Genomic DNA, 19,004 nt, shown 5'->3' with positions numbered 1-19,004 from the left:
AACTAAAACCTGTACTTCCTAGGTCAGTAAAGCTGTTGCTGCATGCGTAACTGTGGTATGTGGGTTTCTAAACACCCGTCTGCACCTCATTGTGTGTGGTGTGTGTGTGTGAAGTTGTGTTTGGAGGTGTGTCTGGTCTGGGTGTGTTTTTGCATTCATGCACACTCAATCATGTGAGAGCATGTGTATGTGCACGTACGTCTGTACAGAATGTACATCTTGTTTTCATTCCAGACAGTTCAGAACACGTAGAATGAGCATGAGAGAGAAAGCGAAAGCATCCCAGATATAAGCAACATACAGACGTATGCACAACTTTGAACACCCCGCAAAATCACGTTGCTTTTTTTAAGTGAAAATAAGTGAACATGTCCTCCACAAAGAACTTAAATATGGCTTTTTTGGCAAACTGTAGTGCACAATTTCTGTTTATTTGCTGTGTTTTACATATGGGAAATACATAAAACACCTACCATAACCTTTGCACAGGCCACATTTTATGTTTTATTTTTTTATGGTAAATTCAGCAACAGTTGTTGAACAATAATTGTGCATTAAAATGTATCTCTGTGGAGGATGTTTTCCCCTATTTTCATACAGAAAATCAACAAAACATGTCATTTGACCAGGAGTGCCCAAACTTGTAGTATTCCTCATTATAAGAGAAACAGTTTATAAGATTATTCAACCTACTTCTAGATGTTTATGCTTATTTTCTGTACTTTTTTAAAGACTTTGGGCCAATTGGGAGAGCGGTGAGGCCTCCCAGAATGCTGTGCAGCTTTCCACAGCCTTGTTTAGGTTAAATTTAATGTTCAAAGTGTTGATGCTTATAAGGTGTAAAACGTGTCATGTATTGTTTGGATTTTATCGAGTCATCTTCTGCTTAATTAGTGTGGTTCAAGTGCGCCCTCTCTGAGTGACGGTTTCTGTTGGTGACCTTTCTCCATTCCCCTGTGGGTGAGCAGTTCCTCTCTCTGCCTGCTATTTCAATAAAGAGCATTTTTTTTGACAGAAAACAGCAGGCTCCACATCTGGCATGTGCTGGAAACCAAGTTAACATATTCGTTTACAGCAGAGATTTTCAGGCTGCTTGTATAAACAGAAAAAGAAAAATCTTTATCAAATGCTTTTAACATTATTCAGCAAAAATCAAGTTAGTGTGCCACTAATGTCTGATAAATAGAAATGTTTATGTAGCTGAGCAGTTTGTTTTTTATTTTTTTTTATTCTATATGGTGCATCTTACTCACAGTATCCACAACCTGACAGATAACTGCAGTGTATGTAATCCACTGAGTGCTAGGCTTTGCTTTGAAGAACAGTTTAAAATCCATAAAAATTAAATAAAAAGTAAGTCTTTCTGGAAATGTGCTTTCAGTCTGTTTACCATTTACTGTGCAAGGTTCCCTTTGGTTTCATTTTGAGAGAAGAAAATGGAACAAAACAGTCAAACAAGCTGTGTCAGGCAAAGCATTGCTTTAGGACAGAGTAGAGGTGTTCACTAAGCATGACTTCATTATCTTTATTAATGCAAACCTAAATATTATCTTATACCATGAAGTATTTGATACACATTGTGATACTAAATACCATCTATATGACACTAATGACCAGCTGATGCTTTTGTGCTACGTGTGTCTATAGAGATATAAAAAGCAGTAGTAAGCTGCTGCTGTAATGGTAATATTCACTTTTGTAGCCCTACTGCCACAATCTGTTTATACAGCACTGTGCAATATCATCAAAATGACCATTAAGTGCAATTAGTTATAAGTTATTTACTTTTCAGGAGATATTTCATAAGAGGTTAGATACATAAGGGTAAAGTCCAATTAAAATAAATGACAAGACAAATTTCAAAACTGGAGTTAAAGAAGTTTTTAAAAGATCCAATCAACTGTGTACAACCTGCCAGACCACCAAAACTATCACCATCAGATAAACACTAGTTAAAGCTTTCATCTTCAAAAAGCATAGGAGCAAATCAAGCTCCACTCTTGCTTCAGATCTGAAAAGACCAGAAACTTTTCAGTCCAAAAGAAGAAAATTTGCAAATCAAACAAAGAAGCTGCTGGTGTTCTCAGAACAATGCACTGTCCACTCCAGAGTCCAGACCTCAACATCATTGAATGTGTTTGGGATTAATTGGGTCATAAGAAACAAACCAACTTCTAAGACTGAACATTGGAGATGTGGAAAAACAACCCTGCAAATTTCTTTGAAAAACTGAAATCTATAATAATGACAAACAGACACACTACTGAGCAATTTTATGACATTTATTTGCTGAGGTTTCTGTGTAAATTGCTATGAAATATGTTTTCTGTTTTTTTCATGAGAGAAAAATGTATAACTTGTATTTAACTTGTTTTGACTGGAAATTAAAGCAACACTGTGCATTTTGGGGATATGGAGACTCCACTGGTAGAAATGTGTAATTGCATGATGTGGACAAATGTTTTCCAAGCATGTGAGTTTTACATGCCGTATTTAATGTATGTTTTCTTTTCTACTGCCTTTTCAGGTGGTGTCTGACTTTTGCACAGTACTGTATGATACCATGATACCGTGATATATATAATGAAGTGGCAAGTGTTATACACTGACTTGCCACTTCATTAAGTACGGCTCTTTGTTCCTGCACTCTATTTCAACAGCACCTCTTATATAAGTGCACTTTGTAGTTCTACAATTACAGACTGTAGTCCATCTGTTTCTCGGCACACTTTGTTAGCCCCCTTTTACCCTGTTCTTCAGTGGTCAGGACCCCCATGGACCCTCACAGAGCAGGTACTATTTGGGTGGTGAATCATTCTCAGCACTGCAGTGACACTGACGTGGTGGTGGTGTGTTAGTGTGTGTTGCGCTGGTCTGAGTGGATCAGACACAGCAGTGCTGCTGGAGTTTTAAACACCTCAGTGTCAGTGCTGGACTAAGAACAGTCTATCAACCAGAAATGTCCAGTCAACAGCACCCTGTGGGCAGTGACCTGTGACCACTGATGAAGGACTAGAAGATGACCAACACAAACTATGCAGCAACAGCTGAGCTATCATCTCTGACTTTACATCTGCAAGGTGGACTGACAAGGTAGGAGTATCTAATAGAGTGGACAGTGAGTGGACAAAGTGTTTAAAAACTCCAGCAGCTCTGCTGTGTCTGATCCACTCGTACCAGCACAACACACACTAACACACCGACACCACGTCAGTGTTACTGCAGTGCTGAGAATGATCCACCATCTCTGTGGTGGTCCTGGGGGGGTCCTGACCATTGAAGTACAGGGTAAAAGCAGACTAACAAAGTATGCAGAGAAACAGATGGTTTACAGCCTGTAGCTGTAGAACTACAAAGTGCACCTATATAGTAAGTGAAACTGATAAAATAGACAATGAGTGTAGACACAAGGAGACGTACTTAATGAAGTGGCCAGTCTGTGTATATTCAGATGCTATATTTAATAACAAATCTTATGTTAAGATGTCATTTTTTCACAAATGTTTCGCAGGACTGAATAAGGTATATGCTGAAGGTGTTCTTTACTAGACTGTGTTTGTGGCTGTATTATGCTCTCAGAGGAGATGGTCACATGCGGCAGCTCTTGAAGGCCACGTGCTGTCCGCTGCAGGCTGTAGAGGCAGCACCGACTACTACACATTACACACACACATATATGCACATACATACACATACAGTAGGACAGAGGAGACTGTCAATGGATATTAAAAGTAAAATAAATGGTGCAGACAAACTGTCTAAGATTGCATTTACAATTAATAGAAGCTAATATCTCACCAACTGGTATTGTGCAAACATCCTTGCCTCACACTGTGCTGACTAGTTAAGCCGTCTCAAGTAGATTTGCTTCTGTGATTTCTGATACTGTTTGATTATATGCACTGTGATCTATACTAAAATAAACAGGAATACAGACAAAATTCAAGCTCTGAGATGGCTGCTGATATTGTTTTAGCCTACTTTTGCCCCGTTTTACAGATTAGCCACTCTGTGTGGTTTGAGGCTAGCATGTGATGATTTAGGCAAGTAGTTTGTGAGAGTAAATTAATAAATAATAAAGTGAACTCCTTTATTAATAAAATTGTCGTTTTAATGGCTGATTTCAATCCCTCCTCCATGACCCCAGTGCCTCATTCTCATCTGATTAAGACGCGTGACCTCGCCTGTTGGGTCTCTTGCTGCATGTAAATCTTTTTGGTCGCCATGGTGAGAGAAATATTCCTTTGGGCTCCATGTCTATCTGGAAACTGAGAGGCGCTGTTGAATATGAATTGTCCATTATGAAGTCCATCATGCTGACCTTATACTGACTGAGCTAATCAGTCTTGTTAGCTGTGATCAGGTGAGTGGTACACAGACTGAGGGGGTGGGGGGATAGAGACAGAATGAGGAAGAAGAAGAAAGAGCAAGAGAGAGAGAGAGGTTGTTTAAGGACACATCCCCAGAGGACGAGAGGGAGGTCGTGTTAATCAGTACCAGGCTGTGTTAGGAAAGTGAGCTGGAAGGTGTTCAAGCTGTATGTTGTTCTATTAAACATGAAGACACCGTTAAAATGACTGAAAGAGGCCTGCTGTTAATTTCACTGCCTTAAGGAGAGCCACATGTACGATCCTTTCTTTAAACTATTTCTTAAAAATGTACACAATTCTCCCATTAGTGCTCGTTAGTGTATTAAGACCTATTTGGATCGGATTAGAAATAGAAAATAACCGCTATTGTATTCTGTGGAAAAAGAGTTTCTTAAGTAAAGAGGCATGAAAAGAAACGTTTACTTGTGTTCTGTGTGGCAAAAAATAAGCCAATATCTACTGCCCCCCTCAAGTATACTACGAACTACTAGAATCCCATAGGAAAGCTCTGCAGATGTTAGCATTACCATAGAGGTGTGTGTTTTCCTCATGTTTTGATGGAGTTTTGACATTTCTGACTTGAATTGAAGGCTTAACTCTCATGGTTCTCTACTGGTGGATGTGGATCATTCAACTGAAGTGGTTCAAAGTCAGAGTTTAAAACCCATTTTGGACTTTTAACTGACTCGGACTTTAGACTAAAATCCTTTTGCTTTGAATGACCCTGTATTTTAATTATGTTTCTTTTATTAAAATAAAAAATTGAATATTTCATAACCTACAGAAACATTCATTACTGCAACCTTACTAAATGTTTCAGTAATGAATGTTTCTGTAGGGACAATGTTAGCTAATTTTGAGCATTACTTAAAAATGCTAGCCAGTACATGACTAGCAAACACAGCTTTAAACAGTTGGACAAACATAAAATTACAATATTTTTCATTATAACACAAAACGTTACTTAATCACGGAAAATATGTGTTTCATTAGTGACAATTCTTAATGTTATACACTGATTTTAAGATTTTGGGGTGCATTTACTTCAAAGCAATGGGAGTCTCACTTTCTGCTTTAACATGCAGGGGTGTGGCTACATTAAGGCTCTGACTACCTTTTTTGAAAACCTGAAACTCATAAAATCTTTTAACATGACTTTTAAAGGAATCTAGAAAGATCTTTAAAAAACATGGAAAAAGTGGTAATGGTAGTGATAGTGTCACAAAGCAGCCCCAGATCATCACAGGACCTGGATGACTTGTCATAATTGGTGGAAGCATTAGTTCTGCTCTCTATCAAAAAATCCTGAAGGAGAATATCTGCCAGTCAGTTCATGACCTAAAGCTCAAGCACAGTTGGGTTATGCAGCAGGACCGTGATCCAAAGCACACAAGCAAGTCCAACTCTGAAAGGCTCAAAAGAAACAAATTTAAGGTTTTAGAGTGGCCCAGTCAAAGTCCTGACAATCCCATTGAGATGCTGTGACAAGACCTTAAACAAGCAGTTCATGCTCTAAAACCCTCCAGTGTAGCTGTTATACAACAGTTCTGCATCATCATCACTTTTCATCGTCTGTATTATTTATACAGCACTATTAAACAATTAACAACAAAAGGACAAAACAGGTATAACATTCAAGTATAAACGGAACAATGAAAACATAATGAAAACAAGTAGATCATTAACAGAGATTTAAATGAAGATAGAGCACAAAGAAGAGTGGGCCAAAATTCCTCCACAGTGATGTAAAAAATGTTTGATTGCAGTGATTTGTGTTTTGAATAAATCTTTCTCTTCAGTAAATGGAATGAGCATTTAAAAGCTGCATTTTGTGTTTACTCGTGTTCTCTTTATCTTATATTAAAATGAGTTGGATGATGAGAAACACATAAATGTAACAAATTAGCAAAAATAAAAAAACGAGGTGGAGGCAAATACTTTTTCACACCACTGTACTGTTATCTATAAAAACAGAGAAAAGTATTTTGCGTAACTAAAACATACTAATGCTGAAGGCTGTCAGGCCTTTTGCTCGTTACCAGTCTTTGGTGCTTTAAATGGGTTTTTCTTTCTTCTCTTACACACACACACACACACACACACACACACACACACACACACAATGGTGCCGGAAACCATTTGTGTGATGCGTTGGGAGTGAGGTGTGTTGTTGTTGTGAAGTTAAAAATAGATTCAAAAACAGCAACCATTGAGTTTGGACTAATAAAACATCCTGCATAATCAGTACAAATGTACACAGGGAGAGAGAGAGAGAGAAAGAAAGAGAGAGAGAGAGAGAGAGAGACAGAGAGAGAGAGAGAGAGAGAGAGAGAGAGCGTGTGTTGTATGTGTTGTGCGCCCTGTATTTTCCCCAGTGTTTTCTTCACTCTGGTAATGAATGACTTCCTTTTAATTACAGAGAAGAAACTTGAGTCGAGAGCAAAACACTTCGCTCTGCTCTCTGCAATAACTCAACCATTTAGAGTGGAGACGCCTGACGATGGCCACGTATTGCGTGTGAATGTTTGTGTGAATTGCTGGAGTAGTGCAGCTCAGAACTGCTGCCCTTTCTGCTCTCCTCAGAAGTATAAATGACCACTGAATGACTTTAGAATCACTGAAAGTTCTGACTTTTTACCTTGTATTTCCACTTACTGACCACTTTGTTAGAAACACCTACCTTGCATGTCCACTCCCAGGCCATGCTATTAGAAACACCTACCTTATACTTCCACTCACTGGCCACTTTATTAGAAACACCTACCTGGCTTGTCCACTCAATGGCCACTTTATTAGAAACACCTATGTGGTTCGTTCACTCACTGGCCACTTTATTGGAAACACCTACCTTATACTTCCACTCACTGGCCACTTTATTAGAAACACCTACCTTGCACGCCCACTCCCTGGCCACTTAATTAGAAACACCTACGCTGTATGTCCACTCCCTGGACACTTTATTAGAAACATCTACCTTATACTTCAATTCACTGGCCACTTTATTAGAAACACCTACGCTGTACGTTTACTCACTGGTCACTTTCAACTGTCTTGTACTTCCACTCCCTGACCTTTTTATTAGATTTTTATTAGAAAAACCTACCTTGTACGTCCACTCCCTGTACCCCATACCCACTGTACGTTGCATCCCTACTACCTTGCACTTCCACTCACTGGTCACTTTATTAGAAACACCTTGTATGTCTACTCATTGGCCACTTTATTAGAAACACCTACTTTTTGGGGCCATATATAAAGGTGTACAAGAATGTATCTCATCTGTTGTCATGAACAATTTATAAGCTGCTCTCTAGCCCATTTGTAACTGGTCGGCATTTGACCACAGGACCACTACTGACCAGATATTATTTGTATCAGGAACAATGGTGTTGCTGGAATTTCACACACATCAGTGTCACTGCTAGGTTGGTCCACCACCCAAAAAATATCCAGTCAAGTGTGGCTCTGGTCAGAAAGTGACCTTTGATGAAGAGTTGGAAGAGAGTTAACACAAACTGTGCATCACCAGATGGGCTACAGCCTCTGACTGCACACCAGCTTGGTGGAGCTACGCAGCAGTGGTTTCTTATAAAGTTCCTGGTGAGTGCTGTAGCGATGCATAGTCATTTAGAGAACAGCAGCACAATGTCAAATGGAAGTGTTATCACAGGTAGTTCAGGACATTCAGAGTGCCAAACATGTCATTTGCAGCACTTTCAGGTTTGTGTGCTGAGATCTTTGAGTCAATATTGAGCGAGGACCACGCGACCACTGTGCTACTAATATCCGCTAATGTTCAGCTGTTCTCTGCTTTATTTGACTTTGTAAGTGAGTTGTTATGTAACAGGCACACATCCGCCTCTGAGAGCAGGAGGAAATGGAAAGTGTACTAGAACAAGAGAAGAGGACTGAAGAGTGTAGCTGTGCCTTAGGAATACAGAGAAGAGAGAGAGCATACTGACAGAGAGAGAGAGAGAGAGAGAGAGAGAGAGACAGAGAGAGAGAGAGAGCATACTGAGAGATAGACAGACAGACTGAAAGAAAGTGACAGAGAGACAGGCAGACTGACGGAGAGACATAGAGAGAGAGACAGATGGACTGACAGAAAGAGCGAGAGAAAGACAGAGGGAAAAAGACAAGGGCAGAGAGAAAGAGACAGGCAGAGACGGACAGAGAGAAAGAGAGAGAGAGAGAGAGAATATACTGAGAGGGGGAAAGACAGAAACACTGAGAGACATAGAGAGAGACACACAGTGAGAAAGACAGAAGGGCAGAGAGAATGAGACAGGCAAAGAGAGACAGACAGAGAGAGAAAGATATGTACAGAGAGAGACAGACTCAGAGAGAGAGAGAGAAAGAGAGACAGGGACTTAGAGACAGAGACAGACTGACTCAGAGAAAGATAGACTGAGAGAGAGACAGAGACAGACTGACCCAGAGAGAGGGACAGACTAAGAGAGAGAAAGAGAAAAAGAGAGACAGAGACAGACATCAGAGAAAGAGACAAAGAGAGGGAGACAGAGAGAGAAAAAAGATTTGAAAAAGAAGAGACAGAAAGAGAGAGATGGACAGAGACAGACAGACAAACAGAGAGACAGAAAAAAAATAAAGAGAAACAGATGGACTGAGAGAGAGAGAAATAACAGACAGATTGAGAGAGAGAGAGAGACCAATGAAGAGTTAACCTGAGTAAAAAAGCATAAGGAAGATGTGAAAGGTGGAGAAAGGGAGGGAGAGAGGGAGAGAGAGAAAGAGAGAGAGGGGAGGACTGTTTCCCAGGGTGCTGTGTAGAGTATCTGCTTGTTCCCACTGTGTTGTTCAGTGTCTCCTTGTTCCTGTGTGTCAGTGTGTATGTGGAATGTGGGAAGGCTCATTGTTTCTGAAGCTGCAGGTCAGTGAAGGTCATTCCCACGGACGCACCGGTCCTGTTTGTCCTGCCAGACTGAGACACAGGGATGTGTATGGCCATGACCGAGCCAAGTCTGCCTCTGTGAGTCTGCCGTGCAGTGCCAGAACTCAGCCACAGCATTCCAACTGCTTTTAATGAGATTCCATAATACCATCACATCTCTCTGAGAATCAGAGCCGTCTTTGATTTTTTTTTTTTTTGACATCCCAAAGCAAAGCAGGATCCATTACCCTGCTGTAAGAGCATTTGTCCTGTGTCAGAGGACAAAACTGCACAGTTTAACAGTTGTTGTCATATGCTCTGCTATTCATAAATCACTTGTCAGGTTAATAATTGTTGTTATTTTGTTCAATATAACAATATATTAAACTTTACAAAAAAATTTTTTCAAGTTTTCATTCTGTAGAGGATGGGTTTGATTTTCACTTAGAAGGTCTACAAGACATAGAGAAAGACAGACACACAGAGTCAAATAAACTGAGAGAGAGACAGATAGAGATAGGCAGACTGAGAGAGAGACAAAGAGAGACAGATAGACTGACAGACAGAGCTAGAGGGAGACAGACAGAGAGAGAGAGAGAGAGAGAGAGGGAGACAGACTGCCAGACAGAAAGCTAAAGCAAGACATTAACAGAGAGAGCGAGAGAGACAGAGAAAAAGAGAGAGAGAAAGAGAGAGGGAGAAAGAGACAAAGAGAACAAGAGAGCCTGAGTGTTTTCCCCCAATGCTTCCCTTACAAATACCATTCTGAGTAGTTTACAAATTTATGGCATGTTTTATTTTTTATTTTATTTTTTAGTTTTTAAATAAAATAGAAATTATGCAGTAAAAAAATGCAAATCTGCTTGATTTTCATTTACATGTGCTTCTTTTCATTTAGAAAATCAACAAAACATCATTTGACCAGGTGTTTACACTTCCATCTATTATTATGTAAGTTATGTGCCTTGAGATTTGATGACAACTTTTCAAATATGAGGCATTCAGGATGTTGATTTTATGACTTTTTCTCAGTCATTATATAATCATGTAAACATCTGATCACCTGCAGCTCTGTCATTCAGGACATCTAACAGCTTTCTAGCCTCCTACTAATTATTTGAGACCTATGAGGTTCCACAGTGCTGGCATATGATTTTCTACCAAATTCCACCACCCACATTTAACCCTGCTGTTGTGTTCTGCCCCCAGGGCTGTCCAGTGTTGACATATGGGGGAAAATGACTTCACTTTGTCCTCACTCTCCTCAAACCTTATGTCATGTTTCCGCATTGCATTTCCGCTGGATTTCATAACACTGTTTCCCTCCAGCCAAAGGCCTGTCCATCTGTTTGACCTGATAACAGCTGTAAGTCATCCTTGACCATAAGGCAGAGGAGGCGGACACTATTAAACGAATACTCCAGCTTTTTTCAACCAAAGCTCTGTCTGTAGCATATGCTCGATTACAATGGACAATAATTTCAATACATTTCTCTTGTATTTAGTTCAAATGAACAGAAACCATTTTGACTTGAAACTTACAATGGAAGTTGAGTTTAAGGGGGCTTCCTACCTACCTTGTTCAGTGCAGATCTATTGAACTTTTTCTTCAGTTCAGTCCATTTTTTTTAGATTTGTGAACATTTCATACTTATCCAGATGCCCACTGAACAACTAAACCAGGAAACAGCAGAAATCATGGGTCTCGGTCTGATTCCGCTGCTAGCAGGAGTGCATCCACATTAGAAAAACCAGCATAGACCTGCATAGCTGATCACCAGCAAAACCAGCATATGTTATATTTTGGATGCTAGTTTGTTGGTCAGCTGCAAAGGAAGTTAATATGCTGATCACCAGCAAAAAAGCCTATGTTGTGTTTTGGCTGCTGGTATGCTGGTCAACCAGCATGACCGTACTGGGTGACTAGCTAAACCAGCACTAGATCAGAATAAACCAGCTTAGACCAGCATGGAATTCATGTTTTTCTCTAGCTTTTGCAGTGAAAGTGTAAGAAAACTGAAAGCAAAATGCTAAAAGGCTAGCCTGCTAATTGGTGCTTCGCTTCTATGTCTTAAAAAAAAAAACAAATACATGTTAAAATTAACAAAATTTAAACAAATAATGAATTATGTTTCAGACAATACAAAAAATACACATAAAAATGTCAGTAAATAATTTTTATTCTTTTTCTTTGGCTTTTCAGCAAAACAGATGGAGTCTGCTAACTGCCAGAGTTTGTGGAATGCCTGCTTTTCACGCTCCAGTCAAATCCTGGAGAATTAAATCATGACCCGCCCACATTTATTTCTTATTTCACACGGCAATGTGTCACGTTAAGAAAGAAAAAGGTCTTCTGATTTCTGATTCGCATTGACTTTAATATTCATAGTAATTCACTTTGTGCGACAAATATGGCAGAAAATGATTAGGCTGAAAAATGAAAAATCAGGAGTATTCCTTTAACCACTTTGGGTGTAATGCTGTGAAGAGTATGTACGTACTTAAGGGGTATGGGAGGTCATGCTTTGGAACCAGGAGAATGGGGCCAGAAAGCAAAGACACAGATTGATTGTTTTCTCTCTGCAGCCTCATTTTTCCGTGTGTGTAGCGTACAGTATGAAGCAGACAGATGGGCAGACAGTGGTGAAGGCTGGAGGCGTGCTGGTCCAGTGTGAGAGGAGAGCAGGGGGGTTGTGCACTTCATATGACCCAGATTCCCCCGAGATAGCCTGCATTACAGTAAAGCTTGGCTAGCACGCTAGTAGGCTAACCACACGTATTACAGTATAGTGCGCTAAGACAAGGAGTGGCCTGAAGCTTGATGCATGGCTTTCCCAGCTCCACTGCATGAGACAGTCAGCCATTATCAGTTAAGCAGTTAGAACAGTTGTCTTACTCTGTGTGAATGGTTACCTTTCACAGGGCAATAACCAACCAGTGACTGACAAGTGATGTGCCTGTCTTACCGTTAGGTCAGTAAACAATGGCCAAAACCTTTTTTTGCACACATAATGTATTATTTTGTACATATCAATATGAACAAAACAAACATATTATTCACGCGCCACAAATTAACAGCATTACAATTATAGCTTTGAGATGTCCACAGTAAGAAGTAATTAGCTTTTTGCAGCATGTGATTCAATTTTGGCCTATTCGTCTTTGCAAACTGCTCTCAAATTCCCAAGGTTATGTCTGGGTTGTTGTCTTGTTGAAATGTCCATTCTCTTCCCTCATTCAGTTTCTTGGCTGATGAAATTAACCCCTTAATATCCCAGGCTTATTACATACTAAAGCTTATTGTTCAGTAACTACAGGGACATCAATACAATACGATATAGAAGTGTGTAATAAAACTTTGGGCATGCCGTGGCCATGTAAGGGGTTAAAATCTCCTCTAATATGTCCTGGTACATCACTCCATTCATTTTTCTTTCAATGACATGAAATGTGGTTATGGTGTCCTTGGGATCATACATGCAACCCTTCTATTCCCCAAACATGCAAACTGTATTATTTTCAAAAAGTTGTATTTTTGCTTTGTCTGATGAGAGTACATTGTTCCAAAACATTGGTCCATCTCTGTGCTTATGTTTTTTTTGGCAGAGGAGTTTTGTGTGAGGCATTGGAATGGAGATGATTGCAGTGCAGTTCATTGCTCAGTGTTCTCTGTGTAACTGTTTTTACTGCTGCTTTCAGGTTCCTGCAACTCTTTTCGATTGACTGCTGGCCTGCTCTTACCTTCCTTATCTTTAGTCTGTGAGAACATTGTGTAATCTTACGTGGTGCACCTGTCTGAGGACTATTCGTTGTGGTTCCATGAATGTTCCACTTACATATCATGGAACCAGTTGTACTGACCTGGATGTTTAAAGTTCTTGCAAGGGCTCTGTGGCCTTTTCCATTTGAGTGTTGTTTAATAATGTTGTCCCTGAGAACTTTAGAAAGCTCCATCATCTTCACTATGATTGCTACTTGTTGCATGAAATCTTTGCAGTGTGCAATGTGTTTTCTAGTGACACCAGGTGCAATTTACATACATTTTTTTCCTGATGAATTACGTTTCAAATGAATGGCTTGATTCCTCCAAATAATGTATGTGGTTTGTCTGCATCACAATAAACAATAAACATTTTTTTTGCATTTGCGTATTGCGGCCTTCTATGATATCAGTATTGCAAAAGCCAGTATTGTGATGATAACAATTACTAAATAATATACGATGTAGCCAAATTTTCTACACATAGTTCAAAGCAACTAAAAATCCCTATGTCAATACTGCTATATGTGGGTAAATTCCCAACTGTAACTGATCATTTTAAGCAAATTCAGGTTGATTCCCTTTTTCAGTGTTTACTTTTGGCTATGAAATACGATTAACTAGATTGTTCATTTCTCAGCAACTTTAATTTTAGAGTGGAAAATCTTGCCTACTACCATCATTTTCTTGTGAATGATAGGAATAAATGAACTCTTTGTACTGTGGCTTCCACACTAAAATCACTAAGCTGAACCTAGTTGCAAAAGTTCTGGCTATGCCCTCGTAGCTGGGTCATGGAGCCTGCGGATAAAGCTTTCAGACTTTGGTGCTTGTTAGCCAAAGGGCTGTTTTATGGCACAATGGCAACTAGCTACTAGTGTACAGCTGTTTCATAAATAAAGACTATTTTCCACTTATGAACTGTACATAAGCTCAAAGCCTTGGTTGGCTTCATGTCAGTTAAAGCTCAGATCTAAATTTTGATCCATGTTATAATCAAAGCCTTATTGTCCCCAATTAAATCCATTCCTGGAATGCCGCTGCACCACTCAGTTTAGTACTCTCCTTGGTCCAGCTCCCTAATGCCTCCAATGCCCACGTGTTCTTGGCCCAAGGTTTTGCATCCACCTGCTCTGCAGTCATGAGAACCAGCTTCAAGCCAAAGAGAAACTTTATTAATTTCAAAGAATGCAGCAAATTTACAGTAGCAACAAAACAATTCCAGAAAATAATGCTGTTTCATGTCATTGCAATATTCTGTAGCTCAACACTGTATCCCTCAGCCTCATCCGTTTGACAGAATTCAAGATTGTTTTTCTTCATCAGTGTTCTCTCACTACAAGACACAGAAAACACAGCATGCATGATACAGATATACATACAACCATTGGGTACTCAACCAATCCTGACGGCTACCTGAGCCACTGAGCTATAGGTTAAGAAATACAACCAAGCTAGAATTAGTGCCTCACCTCAGGCATTGATTCTGTCTTTATGCAGTGCAAAGAAGAGATGTTTTTACCTTTTCACCTACAGAACTAGTAAGATATGGCCACGAAGCTAATTTGCTCACTTTGGCTTTTAGCGTGCTGTCTTCCTCATCTGATGAGTTACTTTGTTCGAGTAGCCCATTCTTACCATTGTAACTTTTATAATTGCCATCTAGAAAAAGTAAAGAAATTGAGAAAGACAGAAAGAAAGAATTTCAGGTTTTGAAGGTTTCCAAAAGGTGTGCTTAAATGCAAATGAATTTACATATAATATAAATTGAGCTAGTTATTGATAACATTAACAAATAATACAGAAATACCAATATTTATAACATCATTCTTTCTTCTGATTTGGTTGCTGCATAAACTTAAAAGTAAAACTTAAAAGTAGCTCTATATTGTATAATAGTGACTCTGTACTGTTTAACAGTGACTGTATAGTGTATAACTGAAAAACAGTGACTCTACACTGTATAACAGGACCTCTATACTGTATCACTATATAATAGTGACTCTACTATATAAAAGTAACTATACTTTGTAACAGTAACTGTATACTGTATAAAAGTGACTGTATACTGTATAACTGTATAAAAGTGACTGTATACTGTATAACTGTATAACAGTGATTCTATCCTGTATAATAGTAACTATACTGTATAACAGTGACTCTATACTGTATAACAGTGACTATACAATAAAAGTGACTATATTTTATAACAGTATAACAGTGACTCTATCCTGTATAACAGTAACTATACTGTATAACAGTGACTCTATACTGTATAACTGTATAACAGTGACTCTGTACTGTATAACAGTAGCTGTATACTGTGTAACAGTGACTATACAGTAAAAAAGCGACACTAGACCTTACAACAGTAACTATACTGTATAACTGTATAACAGTGACTCTATACTGTAGAACAGTAACTGTATACTGTATAACAGTAACTATATAGTAAAAAAGTGACACTATACCTTATAACAGTAACTATACTGTATAACTGTATAACAGTGACTCTATCCTGTGTAACTGTATAACAGTGACTCTATACTGTAGACCAGTAACTGTATACTGTATAACAGTCCCTGTACAGTAATAAAGTGACTCTATAGTGTATAACAATAACTGTATACTATATAACAGTGACTCTATACAGTGAAAAAGTGACACTATACTGTATAATAGTGGCACTATACTGTATAACAGTGACAGGTGAAGAAGCATGACCCTACGTTTCATTACAGTGACTGTACTGTATAACAGTGACTTTATACTGTATATCTGTAACTGTATTCTGTATAACAGTGACTCTATACAGTACAATATATATACAAGTGACACTATACTGTATAACAGTGGCACTATACTGTATAATAGTGTGTGTGTGTGTGTGTGTGTGTGTGTATCTGCATCCACACAGGGACCTATGGGGAGCGGTCCTGCTGCCAGCGAGTGCTGGCCTGTTACATTACCAGGGGGCCCAAGTGCTGTGTGTGCGCTCTGCTTCTGTCAGTGCCAAACAAGGCATTGTGGAGCGTTTATTTACAGGCATGTCACCAGCGGACTGAAGAATGTGCAGACAGCACAGGACGAAGGGTCCAGAAAAAACAGGCGAGCGCTTTTTTGTTCAGTAGCCGCTGACCACTCCGCAACAACAGAGCTGCATTCCAGCGAACCTCGGTTCACTTTAAAGCAATAGTTTGGAAGAAAATCAAATGTAAACCAGCCAAGACATGTTTTGTGTTCAATGTTTGGTCCAAAGAAATAACAGAAGTAAATCAATTTGAGATTACTTAACAGTGTGAGGCAAGCGTGTACTGATTTCACTGCAAAAAGGATGTTGTGGCAAGTGAAATCATCGTAAATCGTCTGAACATATCTAATATTTCTCATTACAAGATTTTTCTAAGAATATCCAACCTATTTCTACATATTTTTACTTGTTTTCAGTCATTTGTCTAGTGAAATGATCTCATTCCATCCAGCAAATTTTATTTTTCAATGGAATGAACATTTCACTTGAAATGTCTTGAAATAGGTTGAACAATCCTGTAATTTATTTTTACAGGAATTGCATGATGAGGATTATTAGATGTATTGACTTCATTTAAGATGATTTCACTTACCGATATTTCAGTTTTTGCACTTTGCACAGTACCAACTGGTGGCTATAAGCTTCCATAGCGCCGTACAATACAAAACTACAAGCTACAACAGCCTCATAGCTTCAGTGCAAAACTAAAGAAGCAAATTTGTCTTGGCTGATTGACTACATCTGGAATAAGAGGGAATTGTTTAGAGAAACTAAACAATGTTTTGTGCCTATGATAGTTTTTCTATCATTTTCATTCTCTTGGTAGTTGTTTTTTCTACAACTACAGGCACTTTTAGGTCCTCAGGATGGACCATATCAATACAGTTCACAGATTTTTATTGTTCTTTTTATTATATGAAGTTTAAGATTTTTTACCATGTGTCTAGTGATTATTTTTACTACTTTATAGATGCATTTTAAAAAAGAATTTCATTTTTTAATATTATTTTAGTTATCTCTTTATTTGGTCCTCTGAAGCAAAACCTTTTGATGTCCCTAAACCTTTTTATTCGAAGGCTCCCTTTTTGATGCTGTCAATTTCACCACAAAATACAATTTTACCATTGCAATTTTCTTCAAAAGTTAGTTTCTTGGTTACCAGTGAAACAGCAGTCTCAGAGAAGAGGTAAAAAAATTGATAACATAATATTTTTATTATATCATTTCCAATAATGCTGTCAAATTATGCCAAAAATGTAAAAATATTCATTTTAAGGATACATAATATCACTAGCTATAAACTAGCCTTAGCCTGTTAGAGTTTTTAGATGTAGTAGACCCAATTTATATGATAATAGTTGTAATTAAAGCTTCATGCATGTACGTGTGCTGCTGCTAGTCTGTAAGACCTAAAATAATAATTTAAAAGTTAATCTTTACATGTTAATGTCACATGCCCAGACTCAAAAAGAAGGTCCGACTCAAAGACTGATCCTTTGGGGAAGGGGTCCCAAGCACAACATGTTACAAAACGTTCTTCAACATGTTGCATGCCATTACACATTTCCACCAGAGAGGTCTCCAAATCCCCAAATCTTACATAGTGCAGCTTTAAATACTGAGTTATACAAAGTGCTGTGAAATAACAGGTATCATTTTTTCTATGATGCAATGAAGAAAAAAAAGACATTCACTTCTGCTACACACAGTGATTTCCATAACATCCTGTCATTTCCATTACTGCTCACACTTTTGAGGAATAATAATAAAAAAATAACTAATGAACTATATTTAAACATTTTCTAATATGGTAACCATTTTATTGTTGTCACATTAAAAACACTTCTTTGTTTTACTATATAAGAGTGTGTAATTTATTTTAAGAAACTTCTAGCCGTGTGTCTCATTGAGTGTCTTTTCATGCCAGTAGGTCTTCACTATGTCTAGTACATTTGTGAGAAGCTTGTTTATGTATTCGGACTATGTGGGAGCCAGAGTGGGTTGTGCTGGAGTGAGTCAGTGTGTGTGTTATTGTGCGAACGCAGTGGCCCATGCTGATGTGTGGCGTTGCGATACAAAGCGGGGTTCTGTAGGGATTAGGTGCGGAATAATCCCATGGATTAATGCTATTGAGTTACGCGGCTATGAGGGGTCTGCCCCACTATTGTGTTTGGGCTGGCTATGTGGCCTGGCGAGGCCGGGTGTCATGTGGCTCTTGTTTTCAGGACGGAAGGCACGTGTTGACCTTCCAACGAGCCCTCCAACTGATACTGATGTCAATACCTAACTACCACAACCGCTCAATACCTGAAGTCAGCAACCTCTGCTACAGCAACTGCTGCTGCATTAATGAAGCTAAGGCCTCATTCTAATGTGTCAGTGTGTCGGAATTCCCCTCAAAACTGAGAGGATTCATACACTCTTCTAAAACAGTGGTTTCCAACCCAACGTCAGCTCAGGAAGGTCTTGTTAAGCAGAGAAAACACCAGCCAAACTGCTCTAGAACCAGTATTAGGAACCACTGAGCTAAACATATCCCACTTAGTGAATTTACCTCCTGAGGAGAGACTTGGCCTTGTCCCGAATATTTTGAAGTTTCACAGATGTAAGAGAGAGCTGTTTATTAATCCATTCATTCTGCTCCTTGCTGTTGATATCGCTGAATCTGTCTAAACTTTGAAGAATGAAATGTTGTGTTAGCCCCTCACGGTCAAAGAGGCATCTTCTGCTTGCATAAGACGAGTAAAGCTGTTGTGCAAGCATCCCGCTCAGAGAATTTTCTGTTTGATTTGGCGCTCAATTTGGCATTAAGCCCGTTCCTCTGTCTTCCACCTCACTCTGGCTATCAGCCTCAATCTCATGCTGTTCAAGGTTTCTCCAGGTAAGCCCTGGTTTGTGAGAAAGTCACAGCATCAAAGCTACTCAGGATAACTCCTGCAGCTCACATGCGCA

At 39.0% G+C, this 19,004-nt stretch overlaps 1 long non-coding RNA gene across 2 annotated transcripts in view; it reads left to right on the top strand.

Moving 5' to 3' along the window:
• The window catches only part of LOC118815922, a 57,923-nt gene extending 41,520 nt beyond the window's left edge, over nt 1–16,403 (top strand). For both annotated transcript variants that reach the window (XR_005007839.1, XR_005007840.1), the window contains exon 4: nt 15,939–16,403. This is a non-coding gene — a long non-coding RNA (uncharacterized LOC118815922). The remainder of the gene's footprint in view (nt 1–15,938) is intronic.
• Nucleotides 16,404–19,004: the final 2,601 nt, after the last annotated feature.

Source organism: Colossoma macropomum, unplaced genomic scaffold (genome assembly GCF_904425465.1).
Source record: "Colossoma macropomum unplaced genomic scaffold, Colossoma_macropomum, whole genome shotgun sequence".
NCBI classification, from domain to species: Eukaryota; Metazoa; Chordata; class Actinopteri; order Characiformes; family Serrasalmidae; genus Colossoma; species Colossoma macropomum.
The sequence above is the reverse complement of the archived record's forward strand: the minus strand, read 5'-3'. Positions and strand labels throughout refer to the sequence as shown.